Source organism: Erithacus rubecula (assembly GCF_903797595.1).
Source record: "Erithacus rubecula genome assembly, chromosome: 3".
In the NCBI taxonomy this organism is placed as follows: domain Eukaryota; kingdom Metazoa; phylum Chordata; class Aves; order Passeriformes; family Muscicapidae; genus Erithacus; species Erithacus rubecula.
The window spans coordinates 73,916,912-73,933,579 of NC_136689.1; the positions used below are offsets into that span (position 1 = coordinate 73,916,912).

Sequence of the window (16,668 nt, forward strand, 5' to 3'; positions counted from 1 at the left end):
TCAAAACTTTAGGGAGCAGTTCATGCACCATGGCTGTGTTGCCATTCAACAGGGCAGTTCAGACCCTGCAGCAATACATGCTGAAGGACAAAAGGCTGGAAATCACCCTTGAAGAAAATGACATTGGGATCCTGGAAGACTACAAATTCAACATATTTCAGTAATGTTTACTGTAGCAGGAAGGTCAGCACCATTCAGAACTCTACTACAGGAGCACTGTGAGCCTGTAGTCAAGGGGAGGTGACCATTCTGTTTTTCTGATGAGGTCACACCTAGAGTTCTGGGCCCATTCCTGAACTTCACAGTATGAAAAAACACATGGACACACTGGAGTGTGTCTGGAAAGGGACTGTAAAAATTATTAAAGGGCTGAAGAATCTGTTGCAGGAGAGGCTGAAAGACATGGGGTTGCTCTGTCTTCAGAGGATGAGCCTTGGAGGGCTGGGGAGGGACAAGAAGGAAATAAGATGATAAGGCTCTTACAGTAATTTTGTTCCTTGATTTTCTGTTTTTCTCATTTTGGGATTAGAGCATAAAGCCCAAGCCAAACAAACAAAAGTAACAAATTAAAAAAAAAAAATAAACCACACCAAGGATGGCACCTTAATACCTTTAAGGTGATCTTGACTAGGAGAGCAGAAGAAACCTTTTAGTAACATCCATGAAAAAAAAGAAATAAAAAAACAGACTGCAAACAACATGCTCTTTGTAACTGTAAATAAAGCTGAAAATTAAAAATAATAAAAAAAAAAGAAAAAAAATATTTTTTTAAAAAATGGAATTTAAAAATAATCTTGGCAAACAAAGTATTTGTTTGCTATTGTCTCCAGTGAAATGATGAGGTAACACACACTGCCAGGTCCAGAAGCACAATTTCCCCTTCTACAAGATTACTGTGCTGGACTCAGGATCAGCTTGCTGATTCAAATTGTTGCAAAAAGCCAGAACAAACCTTTAGGGGGCCTCAGCTCTGCTTTTTTAGGCTCTGTTTTTAAGCCGATGTCTTTGCTCTTGTCTCCCACCTGAACTATCTGCCACAGAGCAATAAGAAGGGCTGATCTGCAAAGCAAGGTGAGCCAGACACAGAGAACCCCCTCACAGCCATCAGGGCAGTGACCTCACCAACATGGACACAGTCCACAGTGCCCCAGCAAGCTCTGAGACAATATGCAGGGTCAGCAATCTCTCAGTAAGATCACAGGAAGAAGATAAAGTCAAGATTGAAAAGCAAGGCAAGTCTAAAGGAAGGGATCAGGGACGCATAAAAGCATCTGAATTGCCACAGCAGGCACTGTGCAGCTTTCAGGAGGTCCCAGGCAAAGGTGGTGGAAGGGAACATCTGCTGAGGTTTCTTCCAGATGTTCACAGCAGCTCTTTTTACTTGACAACCTGGTAGTCAGCTAAATTCTTAGGAGGGAAGGGAACTCCAGGTCCTGACACATAACATAAGAATTCTCATTAAGATAATGATTTTTCAGTCAAGGAAAGAACTCTCCTAGAAAACATATCCTAACCTTCTGAAGGCAAAATGTAGCTGAGCAGAATTTGGTGAGGCAGACTCAAAATCAAATCAAAGAAAGCTTAGTTATTTCCTTTGTCTCCAAGGAAGAAATAGAAATGTTCATATATTTTACACTTCTCTGACTTTTTTATTTATTCCCTGTTATTCATCTGATTTGATTACTAGTCTGCTCTTCACTGCACAAGAAGAAGCATTTTTGTTTCTGATTACATCAGAATCTAAATCCATCATAACTGAGTAGGGTTTAGATTCTGGAGAGACTCCAAGGCAGCCAAGAAACTACCAAACTCCAGTTTTCTTGATGGGAAGTTCTCAGTCTTGTTCTGAATATTCCTGATTATGTAAAACAGACATTTTTGACAATAAATATACATGATCACTAATTAAGATTGAAAATTAGTCTACTAATCAAAACAACCTTATTCTCACTACTCTTAATTGTATTTCAGGTTCAATGACAGCAGTCACTGGATGTGGTTCAGATGTATTTGCAACCTTATATTTCTGAGTTTCTCAGTATTAAGTACATTTAAAATAAATATTTGCAAATATATTGAAATATATTTTCATCTGCCCTGTTTTCTAGGTAATTTCTACTCTATTTGTCAAGTGATTTAGAAGATGATTGGCATGTTACATTTGTTTAGGGCTTTTTCTGTTTGTTGAATTTGTTTTGGTGATGATTTTTCATTTGTTGTAGTTTTTGGGGTTTTTTTTTGCCAGTGAACTTCCAAGGAAAACTTAAACTGCCTTAAAGAATAAAGATTATGAATATGACTCCAAGAAGTAAAGAAGTCAGTCAGTACTTGCAATGAAGCATGGCTGAGGATGAGTTTCTCCTGTGTCTTTTGGTTACAGCCTTCTCTGCTCCATAGGACATATAATTTCCTGCAGTAGGAAATGTGCTGGGACTCTGTGCACGTTATCTTTTTGCTTCTCTACAAGTGTGGCATTCACATATTAAACCCTGTCTTCAACAGTAGTGTAACTCTGCCATCCATTAGCAATTCAGAGTAATGTTTCCCTGAGCTCTCTCTGTGCAGGATAGAGAAATAAATTCAAAACCTAGTTTAAAGAATTAAATTGGTTTATAGTTTCTATTTAGGTTAAGATTTTTGGTTTTGGGCATACACCAGAAAAATCATATATCCTATTCAAATTGATCACATAATACAGAGCTCAATTTTGAGTATTAGCTGTGTTTTATGATCTTCTCTTGTTTTTGTGCCTGGAGAATTTTCTGTTGTCTCCATTGCTCAGTAGATAAACATTTGGATATTGTGAGTTTAAATATTGGATGTCAGGAATCTCACAGGCTAAAGCTAAATCTTTTCAATAGGCCTGATTGCCAGAATTAGAAACCCTAACAAAAGAGCTTTTAGAGTATCTGTTTCTTTCAATGTACATAGGCAAAATTTTGCAGTCCTAATTCAATGACAAAATGTAATAAATATTTCACAGAAGCATAGGGAGGGCTATTATTTGTGCTATAACACTAGTTACATTTTGCTCCTCATTGTGCACTAAGCACATTTTCAACTTAAAATCATCATTTAGACTTTAGACTTATTGTAAGTAAGCATTGTACTGTGCATAGCGTCCTGATTACCATTACTGCTGTGCCACTAACAATAATAAAAGATAAAGAAATTTAAAGCAACATTTTCTTCCATATAGATTTTCTTCTGAAATTTAATCTTCATACATTACCCAGAAGAAACTATGATCTGCATTTTAAAAACAGAAAAAAATTGAGCACTGACGGCCATGTATTATACAAATACATTGCTATTTGTTGTAAAATGGTATGAAAATATGCATAAAACACTACTCAAAACAAATCAATAGTTCTTATCAAGCTCCAAATAACAATAATTTAATCAAAATACGTAATCTTCCTTGGATGACAAAACCCATAATAGGGGAGAATTGAGTGTGTGCAGGCAAATATCATCAATGGCTCAAGATGATGTAGGACACAGTCCAGTAGTGAATACTACTGCAGAAAAAGCAACTTTCCCAGCAAATTAACATTTGTACTGTTATGTTTCTCCTTTCAAAGTTGTGCGCAGTTTGGTCCTTCAGATCTCAGAATTTACATCAAACTTCTGCTCCTCAGAACTGAGGTTTATGCCCAGCCAATTTCTTTGACTCACCTTTTTATAAGGCAAGCTTATTTTTACAGGCACAGTAGCCTCAAATAGTTATTTTGTTTAGACCTAGATATTTTTGCCCTAACATTATGACAGGATGATGTAAGAGAGTCCAAGTGAGCCTAGAGAAGTAGACACCTAGTAGGGTCCTAAATACAGGCATGGAATATCAAGAAATAGGGTAAAAAATTGTCAGGAAGAGGGAACATTTAATTCTTGCCCTTTAACAGCATTCTGAACTTTTAAAAAGTGCCAAACAAAAATCAGTTATGCTGGGAATTTCAGTCCGTGGCTGAAGGTCATACTGGTGGATTGGATATATCTTAGTGATGTATATAGGTTACTCTCTCTGTATAAGTCACTTTAAGACTTCACTATTATCAGTGGTTTAGGGAAGAGAAGCTATTTCTGATGAGAATTGGTTCTCCATGCAAATATTTAATCTTCGAAGCTACATGCCCTATGGCAACTGTGAATTTTCATGAAGATCTTTTTTATTTTTAAATACAGTCATTAGTTTTTCTGTGTTTTACTGAAAAGCTCAGAGAAATTCAATTCTATTGTGCTGGGATTCAGGAATTTTTACACAGGTGAATTCAATAATTGCCTGTATTTTAAAATATCTAGAAAGTCTAAGAAAGTCTTGACTTAGGCTAACTCTACCAAACAATGCTTACATAATATTCAGAAATAATTACAAACATTCCAAGAAGTGGATTAGATGTGGCCATGATGTTCAGAGGAAGAAAAATATTTAGGTGTTTGCTGAGGAAGACAAATGTCCAGGTTTTTGGTTATGAGCTTTCTCATTTCCAGCTTTGAGAATACCACAGCCTGTTTCATTCATTAACATCAGTGTGGCCCTTTGAAGCTTCAGAATTCTGTGAAAAAAAACCAATTTTTGTTGTATTAAATAGGTCATAGAGAAATATAAATTTTAAATTGATCTGGTAAATTTCCAGAGAAATGCTTATAAATTTGGATTGGATTTGCACAGAGAAAGCCAATATAGTCTTATCTAGTTTTGCATCATTTCCTAGTGAATTATTTGTCTGACCAAAAAAACAATGATATTATGTGACAATAAATAATTTCATTTAAATTGATTTGCACTTCTATAACAATGCTCACCCTGAAGTTCACTAAAGCATTCAGATAGAAAATAAGGTATATTGTGATTTATGGACATGTATTCCATTATATCATATTCATATGCATAACTGCCATGACTAAATTCAAAGTCTTTAATCGATGGATATTTACTGTCTCTTTTTCTCCAGCATGTTTACAAATACTGAGTATCTTCAGAACTTAAATACTGTCTTCTATATCTTGAAATACTAAAAGGAATCTAAATTAATTGTAACATAGCTTGCTATTCTATGAAGAAAGGGACCAGAAAGGGTCATCTGGTCCAGCTCTGCTCAGGCAGGGTTATCCTAGAGCACTGGCACAGGGTTGTGTTCAGAGGGTTCTTGAATACCTCCACTTACAGAGACTCTACAACCCGTCTGGACAATATGCTCCACCACCCTCACAATGAAGAAGTTTGTCCTCATGTTCAGGTACAACTTGCTGCTCATGAGTTTCTGCCCATTGTCTCTTGTCTTATTGCTTAGCACTACTGATGAATAATGACAAATACTATATGGAACACAAGAAATTAAATATCATTTTCTTAGTTATCTCTCAGAGCCTGTACTTTGGCTTCTTTACTAAACATGCCCTTCCAGATCTGAAAGAGAATTTTTCTAAGGAAATATGAAATGAAATTGACAAAATATATTCTCAGTATTCTTGTATTTACATTCAAGAATTTAAAACGAGTTTTATACATGGTTTTTTCCTCCATCTGTCAAAAAAAATAAAAAGACTTTTCTTAAGCTTCAGTAAAAATAAACAATATTTTAGGTTTCTGCATTGAATAGTTCAATATGCAATGCTTAATTTCAAGCCTGTGAATAGCCTGAGCATTTTTAGAATGTGTTAAGATTTTCCAGAACTTGAAACCTGAATGATGCACTCAGCAGTAGTAAAATTAATAGAATAAATGTTTAGGTGTACTGTAGAAAGCCCTCTTAATTAATTCTTTCCTGAGAAAGGTGTAAAATGTTGAATCCTGACTTTTATTTTCTTTGAGAGAGTTTATCAAAGGCACCTCTATGAATAGGCAGATCTGCTGTTCATTATTAGATGTTCTCAAGGTGTAGTCTTGCAGAGCAGCATATTCCATATTCTGACTTTCCTTTCATCATTGGATACAGAAGAACTACCTTGATTATTTTTGGAATCATGATGTGGGAACTACATATATTTCCTCTTTGTGAATTAAATCTGAAATAGTGAAAAAACAATTTCTCATACCGAATTGCACTTGATAACATATAAAAATATGGTGCTTGCAAAGTGAAATGTTCTATGATATAATTGCTTCTTAATTTTCTCCAAAGCAAGTGAAATAAAACGAAAACTATATGGATGCCCAGAGCTTCTTTACAGAGTTTATAAAGTGTGCCTTTTTTTCTAGGCTACTTTGACATTGTTTTACTCAGTATTTCAAGTCTAAGCACTGGTCTCAACATTAATCCCTTATGTATTAAATATATATTTATCTAGATAACCATTATTTTATCCACTGAAAATAAATAAGTGCAGCTCTAAATCATCATGTTGTGATGTTATATCAATGCATTCTTGAAACAATTTATCATACTTCACTGCACATATGAAGGTCTAAAAGATTTTCCCACGTACATTCAATACAAATGAAAGTTTCATGGACTGTATGTAGAATCTAAAGCTTTAGACAACTCTGTGATAACATTTGTATTCTTAAAATACAATTAATATTTCAGTAAATAGTTTTAAAATTGTTAATTTAGTGTTTATATAAAAGTCCAGTTGTTGAGATTGACAATCATCCCCTAAAAATGTGACCCTGACAATCCTGCCTTTAAAAAAACAGACACTAAAATATCAAGTTGCACAATGCACAATTTTGTGATAGTACCTTACATATAACTATTGTTTGCTTTGCATGCAATAGATTAGATTAGATGCAGAAAGCAGTCAGGAGGAAAAATATCAGAGGGGTTCTTGGAAAGTGAGCACCTACACTGATATATGCACCAGTGCTCCTCCCATCTGTGGATAACTGTATTCTACACAGTGGCTCTGGGTAATCCATGCCTGCCCTGTTGGCCTTCAGCAGCCCAAATATTAGTGTGAGCAGCTGCTTCAAGAGAATGTCCCTTGCTGGCATTTCCCCATCAGTCTGTGCTGTGCTGATGGGTGTTATGACAGAGATAACATTACAAAATATCAGGAGATGGCATGTGGTTCCCTTTGTTATGGGTACAACAACATGGGAGGGAGACAAGGACCTCTCTATGGATGGGACCTGCACAGGGTGCTCTACAAAATCTACCCTTGGTCCGTGCTGTGTGAAACTGTGCAGCATCCTGCTTGTCAGGATACAAGGGATACCAAGTGTACTCTCTATTTATGGTACACTTTATAATCTCCTATTTAAACAGCAATTTCATTGCATCATATGTTATTGTACCTTTTTCTCTGACACCTGTGAAAATCTTCACACTGTCTTACACATCCCTGCTCCCACCCTCACCTCAAGGGCAGAACACCCTAATTGTCCTTTTTCCACCCTTCAGGCCTGTGCAGACTCTCACACTTCCACCACCACTTCTACATTCATACAATACTTTGACCATAATTCTATTGATCTTTGCTTTTATTGTCTCATGTTAATCTTTTCTCTATCCATGGAAATCACTCAGCTGATCCAGAGCACTCAAAACACTTGAGACATCTGTTAAATGTGTTTTGTGGGCTGCAATTAATGAGGTATTCCATATGCATATGGGAAATCAGAGATTGTTAGTTGGTACTGTGATCTTTCACATGAAGAAAGGATGAGTTGAGCTTGCCATGAATAATACAGCTTCATTGGTTGTTTCCTTTTTTTTTTTTTTTTTTGTATGTGCATTAAAAGATTCAAGTGCATAAATATGTGGTTATTTTCTGTCATCATGTGACCTTATACCTACTCTTATGCGAACATTCAGAGTAAACATAATTTTTTCCTGATACCTCTGTTTTTCTGAATGAGCTTAGAGATACCTCTTATTGTTTATGAACACTGCATATTTCCTTCTTGTATTGCAAAGTCCACTTTAATAGCTGTTCTCTTTCTTCTTGCTGTTTTTCCCTGCCAGTCTTTGAGTAAAATTTTCAGGATAGTAATTCAAGACACTTACATAAAATTTATGACTTTTTAGCACCAGCTTTTTTTTTTATCCAAGAGGTCTGGGTAGTCTGCTAGGCAGGTTATATCCGATATGAATCTGTAAATACGTTTAGTAGGAGATTTTTTTGATAAAAGGACTGGAAAGAAGCAACCCTTTTCAACTGCTTCTAAGAGATCACACAAAAAATCCCATGAGTCAAGTTGAAATCCCTATCAACCAGGTTGTCACAAGACAATCTTATTTAATTATCAGTACATTTACTTGCTCATGCTTGTGCCAGACTCTGATTACATTGCTCATATTTGGTAAAAGGTTTGACATATGCTAGCTCTCTAAGGAGGTAATTTTTGCCATGGAAGAAACAGCTGGATTATAACTTTTTGTTCTCAAGACAGGGCCTCTGTCACAAGATCTTAATGCAACAAAATTATTGAGAGATTCTTAGACTGATGGATTGTCTAAACACTGAAGAGGTAGAAAATCAAAGCCCTCATTTTGCTTCTGGATTCATATTAATTTCTGCAAGAATCATATATGGGCAAAGATAGGACAGTAAATTCTCTAGAAAACCACTGAATTAATCTGTTGAACTCATGATGTTTTTGAGTTAGTTGCTGTTTTGAATCAAGAACTGAAATATAATAGTGTTCATATTGTGCCATGTAGAAACACCTGTGACTGATGCAATCTACTTTCTGGAATTAGGAGGATGGTCAGTATTTTCCCACAGTTTGCTTGAGCATGAAATTTGGTTCATAATTTTCACCTGCAACCAGAATGAACAGGCCTTGAATCAATGTCCTTATGATTTAATGTCCCTGAATTCTAAATTAAAATTCAGTTTTAAAAAATGGAAGAAGACTGCCAGTCTGTTGCAGTAAAAATACTTACTCTGCACAATATGCTTCCTGAAATTTTATTTTTACCTAGTAAAGGACAGTCTATTTCTTGCATATGTGAGGAGTGAAGTGCAGAGTAAGATAAAGTGTGCTTGCAGCGTACTGCAGATATTTACTGCTATCAGTTAAATCTGACCACTATTCTAGCTGTCTCATGTTTCTATTCTGCTGAATATAAATTGTATTTTCACCTCTTATATCTGAATCTATGATGTTTCCATAAAAATTCTTAAAAAAAGACCCCAAACAGTAACAAACCTCCAAGTAGGCAAAGAAATAAACAAAAAACTCAAAAAAAACCCCCCAAAAAAACCCAAAAAAAAAAACCAAACAAAAAACCAAAAGAAAAACCAAAGAAAAAACCCATAAGACACACAAGGTGAAAGACAGTGTAGGAAAGAAGTTAGTTCAAACTGACAGGGGTTAGGAACACAGGCTCTGGAGCCAAATTCTCCTGATTATTGGCTTATGTTAAATTTCCACAATTGCCATAAACAATTCCAATTACAAAACACACTACTGGATTTTTCAGATCACAAAGCCTGAGGCTTGGCATGCAGGTTCATTTCTAGACTGGGCCGTGGGGGGACTGTGTGCGTGTTTATTCTCTTTTAAAATATGCATTCTAAAACATGCTAGATGGGTAAAAATTTTACAGAATGCTACTGCAGTGCAATGTGTGTGTTTATATAACCATCATGAAAAACACAGAGACAGATAGCTTTGAACCTGGGCTCTCCAAACAATTTTTCTTGAACAGAGATAAAATAATGAAAAATATTTAGTTAAACTGCTGGCCAAACTCTTATTGTTTGTACCACCCTGGTAAAGACCCTGGAGAGCAGCAGTGGAATCTGTGCTATTGATTGGCTGGTTAAAGAGAGGCCTATTAGATTGAGACAGGCTGGATTGATTATACAGCAGCAGAAGGAGCTCAGATTCAGAGCTGAGTGAACGTCAGGGTGAGAGAGAGGGAGAGCAAGCGAGAGAAAGCGCGCAATAGAGGGAGACTGTACCCACTGTAGCATCAGAGTGTGACAGCTGGTGCCTGATAACACTGATACCCAGCTCCTTCAGTGGAGAACTTGCTGAGCTACCCTTTTTTTCGTTTGCAAGAGGATGCCAGCTCTAAGCCAGTGCAACTGATGACAGACTGGATCTTGGAATAGTTCGTTTCACTTACAATTGCATCTCTCATGTTCTGCTGCTCCGAAGAAAGGTTTATTACGGAAGACAAAAATTCATTCTCCCCTTACCTCAGATGTTATTGATGATATACAGAGTTTGATTTTCCAGGTAAGGAAATTATCATTTGCTTTTCTGAGCAGCTAAAAAAGGCATTATTCTTTTTGGATCTTGCATGTTAAATACAAGCTTTGACATTTATTCTCAGAATGCATTTTTTGCACTTGTATTTCTTTCAGTCACAAATTATATGTATCAATTATTATGCTCACATAAAGAGAATTAACAGAACATGGTTTGTGCATTGTATTTATCATGCTTAACCCTTTAGGTGAATGGAATGAAACAGAAAAGATCATTTCTAACTACTTGGATGATGTTTTAATGTAACTTGTCCCACACATGCTAAACAGTCTGGAGTGATAATGGCATACAAGCTCTCCCATATTAATAATCCATTAGTGTGCATATTGTGAAGCCAGGTAGAGAGATTATTTACCTGAAAGATTTCTCAGTGCTTGTCACTAGTTTGAAATAGTATCTGTCTTTCGACTGCAAGCTTGCCACTGCTGAGCAAATATGGTCAGCCTTAAATAATTTATCATTAGACTGTCATTTTTTTATAGATATAGCAGTGATTGCTAGCATTCTGCCTGCAAAGAAAAGATCAAGGTTTATGACTTGAAAGATGAAACCTAGGATGTTCTGTTACACTGTGCTGTGTGTTGGAATCAGCCATCCCATGGAGTGATTGCCTGTTTTGATATGACATTGACTCTACTGTCTCCTAACTGCAGAGCTCTGCATAAAGTTTCTATGTATTTCTTCAGCTGTGTTTTAAGTGGTTTTGCTGTCATAGGTGATAGATTGCTGTGATTTTGAAGGTGATAGACTATATCTGAAATAACCCAGCTTTTGGATCTGAAGTAAGGCAGGAAGTTGATTGACTGAGGATTTAGAGGCCATGGGAGCAGAATGCTAAGACAGCTCCTTCATTAGCAGCACATTCCTTTCAGCTGTGACAACATGCACCACCTTCCTCATCAGTTTGTGCACTCTGCTGCTGGTTCCAAACTGCAGAGTTTTTCATACTCCAAATATTGTGATTATTGCCTCTGGGTGAAGTACAGACACCAATCTATTAATACAAGCATTTTAGTAGACTTTGACCCAGCCAAATACAGTGTTACAATGCTTTGGCCAGTTAAGAAACTGCCTATAGCAAGGTCTTGCTGCTAGGAGATGGAATTGTGTGTAATGCAATCTATCCAATGACTAAAGAATCACAACTCCAGAAAAGCACATTCTTCTTTTCATTTAGCAAGAAATTTTAAATAAATTTCCATAAAACACCATGCTTTAAAAAATAAATTGCTTCTCAAAAACCCAAAAGAAAAGAGTTGTCAAAATTTTTATTTATAATTTTAAAAAGACATATAGAAGTTGAGGAACTTGGGTATATAGAAATGTTTTTACAAACTAACAATATATTGAAGGGAGTATCTAAGTGACCACATAAATACAATACGCAATGCTTAAGAGAAAGCGTTTTCTTCTATAATGTATCATATTAATAAACACTGGCAAAACAGGAACTAAATTGATGACCCCAAATTAAAGGCTTACTTAAACTATAGCATCTCTGCTATTTTGATACCTTGTATCTTCTATATGAATAGTGTTTATGCTATTTCATATACACAAATGTCAGCAATTTTGATATTTCCTTCTGAAACTCCTTCCAGGTAGTCAGAAATTCTGTTGGGGGCATATTTTGCCACAATATCTTTATTGAGTGGTATTTTACTCCATAAAATACTGCCAAAGATGAGTGCTGCATACATTGACTATGGAGTCAGAGCGCAGAATCTGATCATAAATGATGGAAAGAAACCCTTTATATTTTAATTACTTGACTGAAAATTTTAACACTAAGACATAGACATGGGTACTGAGAGCTAGATTTACCAAGCATAGACAGCATTTTATAAGGAGCTAAGATAATTGAATGTCTAATTCTCTTTTTATTCTTACAAAACTTAAGGCCTGCCTCAGTATATTTCATGTGTAGTTTGACTAGCAAAAAAGTCCTTTATGTACACTTAAAAGCTTTCCTATAGCTCTTATTAATCTCTCTCTTTTCTCTGTGAAAAGTCTTGTTCATTATACCCGTGCTCTTTAAATGTACCTTATAATTTTCTGATTAGGAAAAAAAATTATGGCAATTCTGTGATTTCAAAGACAGCAATATTTTTCCCTCCAGATTAGTGTCTGTTACAAATCAGGTTACATCTAAGCCATGAAACTCCAAATAATACTAAAAAGTACTTATTTTTACAAGGAAGTATTTAATTTGAACTTTCAATTTATTTTTTTAAATGCAAAAATTAATCAGAAACCCAAATAATTAGCTAAGCTTATACCCATATTTTTCTATTCATAACATATGCTATTTATTTCCATATTAAATACCATAAGCATCTTATTTTGTGAGATACAGGGAGAAATACATAAAAAACACAAATTATAAAGAGTAAAGAGTTTACATATTACAAACTGTACATTTTCTTTCAGGTCTTTGATGTGGTTAGTATTAATCTGGACTTTTTGCAACACTTTAAACTGATTCAATTATGTCACCTTCTCCTCAAAAGATTAATTGGACCTTTTTGAAATTAATGTTTCATTCCTTTTCAGCTTAAAGTCACAGAATGCAAAATTTATTTTTATTTTCCTAGCTAACTTAAAGCCATTAGGGGGCTCTTTCCTCCTATGATATCACATAGCAAGTTGCAATTCAAAGACACATCTAGTTCCTACACTTGTTACCAAAACATTCTTTTTGAGTTAATTTATTTTGGGTGTAGATCATTTTAATAACACAGAGCATCTAACAATCTCTCTATTTTTCGTTTGTATGTTGTTGTGTTTGTTTTGGGTATTTTTATTGAACATTATTGAAAACTTTTACTGACAATTAATGTTTATGTTCAGAAGTTACTTTATGTTCCATAAAGGAGAAGCAGGGAACATGTTCAGCAAAAATTTGGAAGTAATGCCTGAGATTACTAAATCTAATTAACAACCTGAATATAAAGCATGACTTATGTCCAAGAAATTAAAGTATATTTATTCAAATAACTGGGAATAATGGTGCAACCAACACTAAAAAAGCAAAAAAAAAATCTGTTGAGCACTGTTATGTTGAACTGAAAAGAACCTAGAATATCTAGAAGTGGCATACTCTTCCCTTACACAGCTTGCCATCAGAAGGGCTGAGTATGTGACCAGGGTTTTTGGATCACACTTTATTTCCCAAAATGAGAAAGTTTAGATTCTGAAAACATGTACTTATGTGAGCAACTACACTGAAGCAGCTGTGAGCCAAATTAGAACATCTTTGTTCTGCCCTTTAGCTTCTGTACATTTATTGCACCACAGGACCTGAAATCAGTTGTGAAGTTTGTATTATTTCTTGTGAGGTTGTAAACTTTGTATAATTACTTGAAGGATTTATTGGAAAGAACTATAGAATAGTCTAATGCAGATTAAGGAACAGAATTTAATTAATTGTAAAGCGCAGCAAGGTAGTTGCAAATATTGCAATATCATGCTGAGGTGAGGCCAGGAGAAACACAAGTGTCAAAAGACAAGCAAAATGATTGTTCCCCTGTTCCAGTTTTGAAGAATTTGTTTATTCCTGCCATCCTTGAAATAAAAAAAAAATCCCAGGTTGATAAATTATTTAGTCACCCTGAACCAACATGTTACTTCGTATTGTTTAGCTTGGAGAGATTCCAATACTACCAACTCCATTCAAGAAAAAAAAAGAAAATACAAAGGACTAACACATTTTGTGATGCTTGAAATTCACGATGAAGGATGATAATCTAGCCAAGCTGGAACTAAAAAAAAAAAAAATCGATTAAAAAATGTTATTTCTTGGTTTTATTATGCATCTGAATAGTCTCTCTATTTTTGCATCCTCCTATAGCTACTATATTTTGACATATCAATGTAGAACTTTGTTCTACTAAACAGCATCTAGAAATTCCAACAAGGACCTCAAGACACTTCGTTTATCGCTCTGGGTAGACAGGGGTTCATACAATATGGTGAAGTTTTAAAAAATATTGAATAAATCAAGTATTAATTCTGACATAGATAACTGATTCTTCAAACTCATAGATGATCTTTATTAGATACATTATTTGCACATTGCACATTCAGCATCATACAAATTAATTTCCTGTTCATGAAAGAGGGCTCATTCGTTACTAAAAGGTGGCTAAAGTTAACTATGATTTGCTTGCATTTCAAGTAGGTAATTATGTACACATGAACAGTCATCAGAGCTGAGATGGCATTATTGTTAGCAATTCATCAGACACAGCATTGCCAGGCAGTCAAAGGTGGTGGTCATTCCACTCTATTCTGCACTAGGGCAGTCTTTCCTGGAGCCTTGTGTGCAGTTTTGGGAACCATAGTATAAAAAAAGGTATAAAGCCATTAGGGAGCATCCAAAGGAGGGCCACAAAGATGGTGAAAGGTGAATGGGTGGGGAGGAACAGCTGAGGTCACTTGGTCTGTTCAGCCTGGAGAGGAGGCTGAAGGGAGACCTCACTGTAGTCACAGCTCCTCATGAGGGGAAGAGGAGGGGTAGGCATTGATCTCTGCTCCGGGGTGACAGTGACAGGACCTGAGGGAATGATATGAAGCCTTCTCAGGAGAGGTTTAGGTTGGATATTAGGGTAAGGTTCTTCACCCAGAGGGTGTCTGGGCACTGGATCAGGTTCCCAGGGATGTGGTCACAGCACCAACCCTGAGAGAGTTCAAGAAGCATTTGGACAACGCCCTCAGGCACATGGTGGGATTCTTAGGTTGTCCTGTGATTCCTTTGGTTCCCTTCCAACTCAGGATATTCTATAAAGTCATACGACTTTATTTAAGGCTCAAATCAGACCAAGCAAATTGCTAGAAGAATGACAGGAAGTGTGTAGCAGAAGGAAGGAGCACAGATCACTTCTTGGCTGGAGTCAAGTGCCATAGCAGTAAGACTCTTTTCTCCTCTATAAAGCATAGTTTAATTTAATTTTATGCTTTGATTCCTTGAAATCAATAAAATTTTATGCAAAAGATAAATCTTACATTTAACCATAAGATTCTGGCACAAAGTTCTGCAGAGCTTCACTCCAGAGGTAACTAATTTACTGGTTGGTTAATTTATCCCTTATATAAACACACTATGCAAAGCACTTTGAAATACTTCTGAATGAAAACTGTTGTGTAAATGTAAAGTATTATTATGATAAACAGAAGTCACTCAAAGTTGACAGAAGTCAGCTGCAAGAGTCCAGGGTGATTTATTAAGCATGAACAAATAATTAATCTCTGATTATCTAAAGACAGAAAAAAACAGTTCTTCAGATATATAATCAAATAATAAATACTTGATTTTTATCCCTATTTCATGTTTTCTGTAATATATTAAGGGAATCATTCAAATGACTAGATTTTAGAAGTAGAGAAGTTTGTAAAAGCAATTTTTATACATACTGTCAAAATATTTTAAAGAGATGAATTAACAATGTAATCAAAAATACACATCACAATATAATGAAAGGCAGAATATTTTGCTTTTTTTTAACTTTCTTTTTTTTTTTTTTTTGTTCACATAATGTACTTAAATGCTGTGATGTAACAACAGAAAGATTTTGATGAGCAGAATGCAACAAAATGCCATTAAAACACACAGTAAAGTTTTGAGAAAAGCTCTTTAAATTTTTGGGTTTGCTTGAATTTAAAAATATTTAGAAGTGAGCCAAAAATGTTGTTACTTTGCAAAACACTGATTACATTTGGGTCTGGAAAAGACATGGATAAATCCTGATCTGATCAGTGACCATTGACACTAGTCTGTGGAGTATAAAGTGATTGAACAAAGTTCTGCAGAGCAGCTGATAGTGAGAAGCAATTCATTGTCCTCTGGCAGATCTGTAACAGTGAGAATTAATGTGCTTACAGCAGTGACAAAGCTATGGTAACACCTTGAGTATTTATACACTCTTTTTCCCCTCAGAACTTTTTGTGACTTATTTTGGATGTACTACTGAAGGTTTTGTTCCTTTCCTCCAATTGCCAGATATTAAACAGAAAAACAAAACCAACCAACCAATCAAAACAAAATGAAAACAAAAAAAACCACCAAAATTATCCCATACCAAACCCCAGTCAAATCCATTATTGGGCAAGCTGTTAGTGAACTGTCAAAAATTAGTAAACCATGATATTTTTTTTCTGTTGGACAGAATGAAACTATAGTTTTGTTCTTAATAGTATGTAATGATCAGAAGGTAAAAGCTTTTTGTGGTCCAGAATACTTAACAATGACAGCATAAATATTTTATACCATATGAAAATAATGTATACCAGAAAGTAAAATTTTAAGATATTCCTTTAAATTCCATAAATTTCAGTTCTAGAAGTCTGTTTTTCATTAGGGTACACAGACTTCACCAACTTTTAAAACACTACCAAAAATACGTTGTAGTATTTTGTTCTTCCCAGCTTTTTAAAATGCATTAGTAGTTCCTAATTCTGTGCATCACATCTGTACTGATATGTGTGAGGGCAGTTCTGAA

General features: G+C 35.3%; 1 protein-coding gene across 1 annotated transcript in view; it reads left to right on the forward strand.

Moving 5' to 3' along the window:
• The first annotated feature begins 9,757 nt into the window (after positions 1-9,757).
• Positions 9,758-16,668, forward strand: part of CDH18 (cadherin 18) — a 478,444-nt gene continuing 471,533 nt past the window's right edge. The window contains exon 1 of the mRNA XM_079299710.1: positions 9,758-10,138. The gene's annotated coding sequence lies outside the window, so the exon portion shown is untranslated. The remainder of the gene's footprint in view (positions 10,139-16,668) is intronic.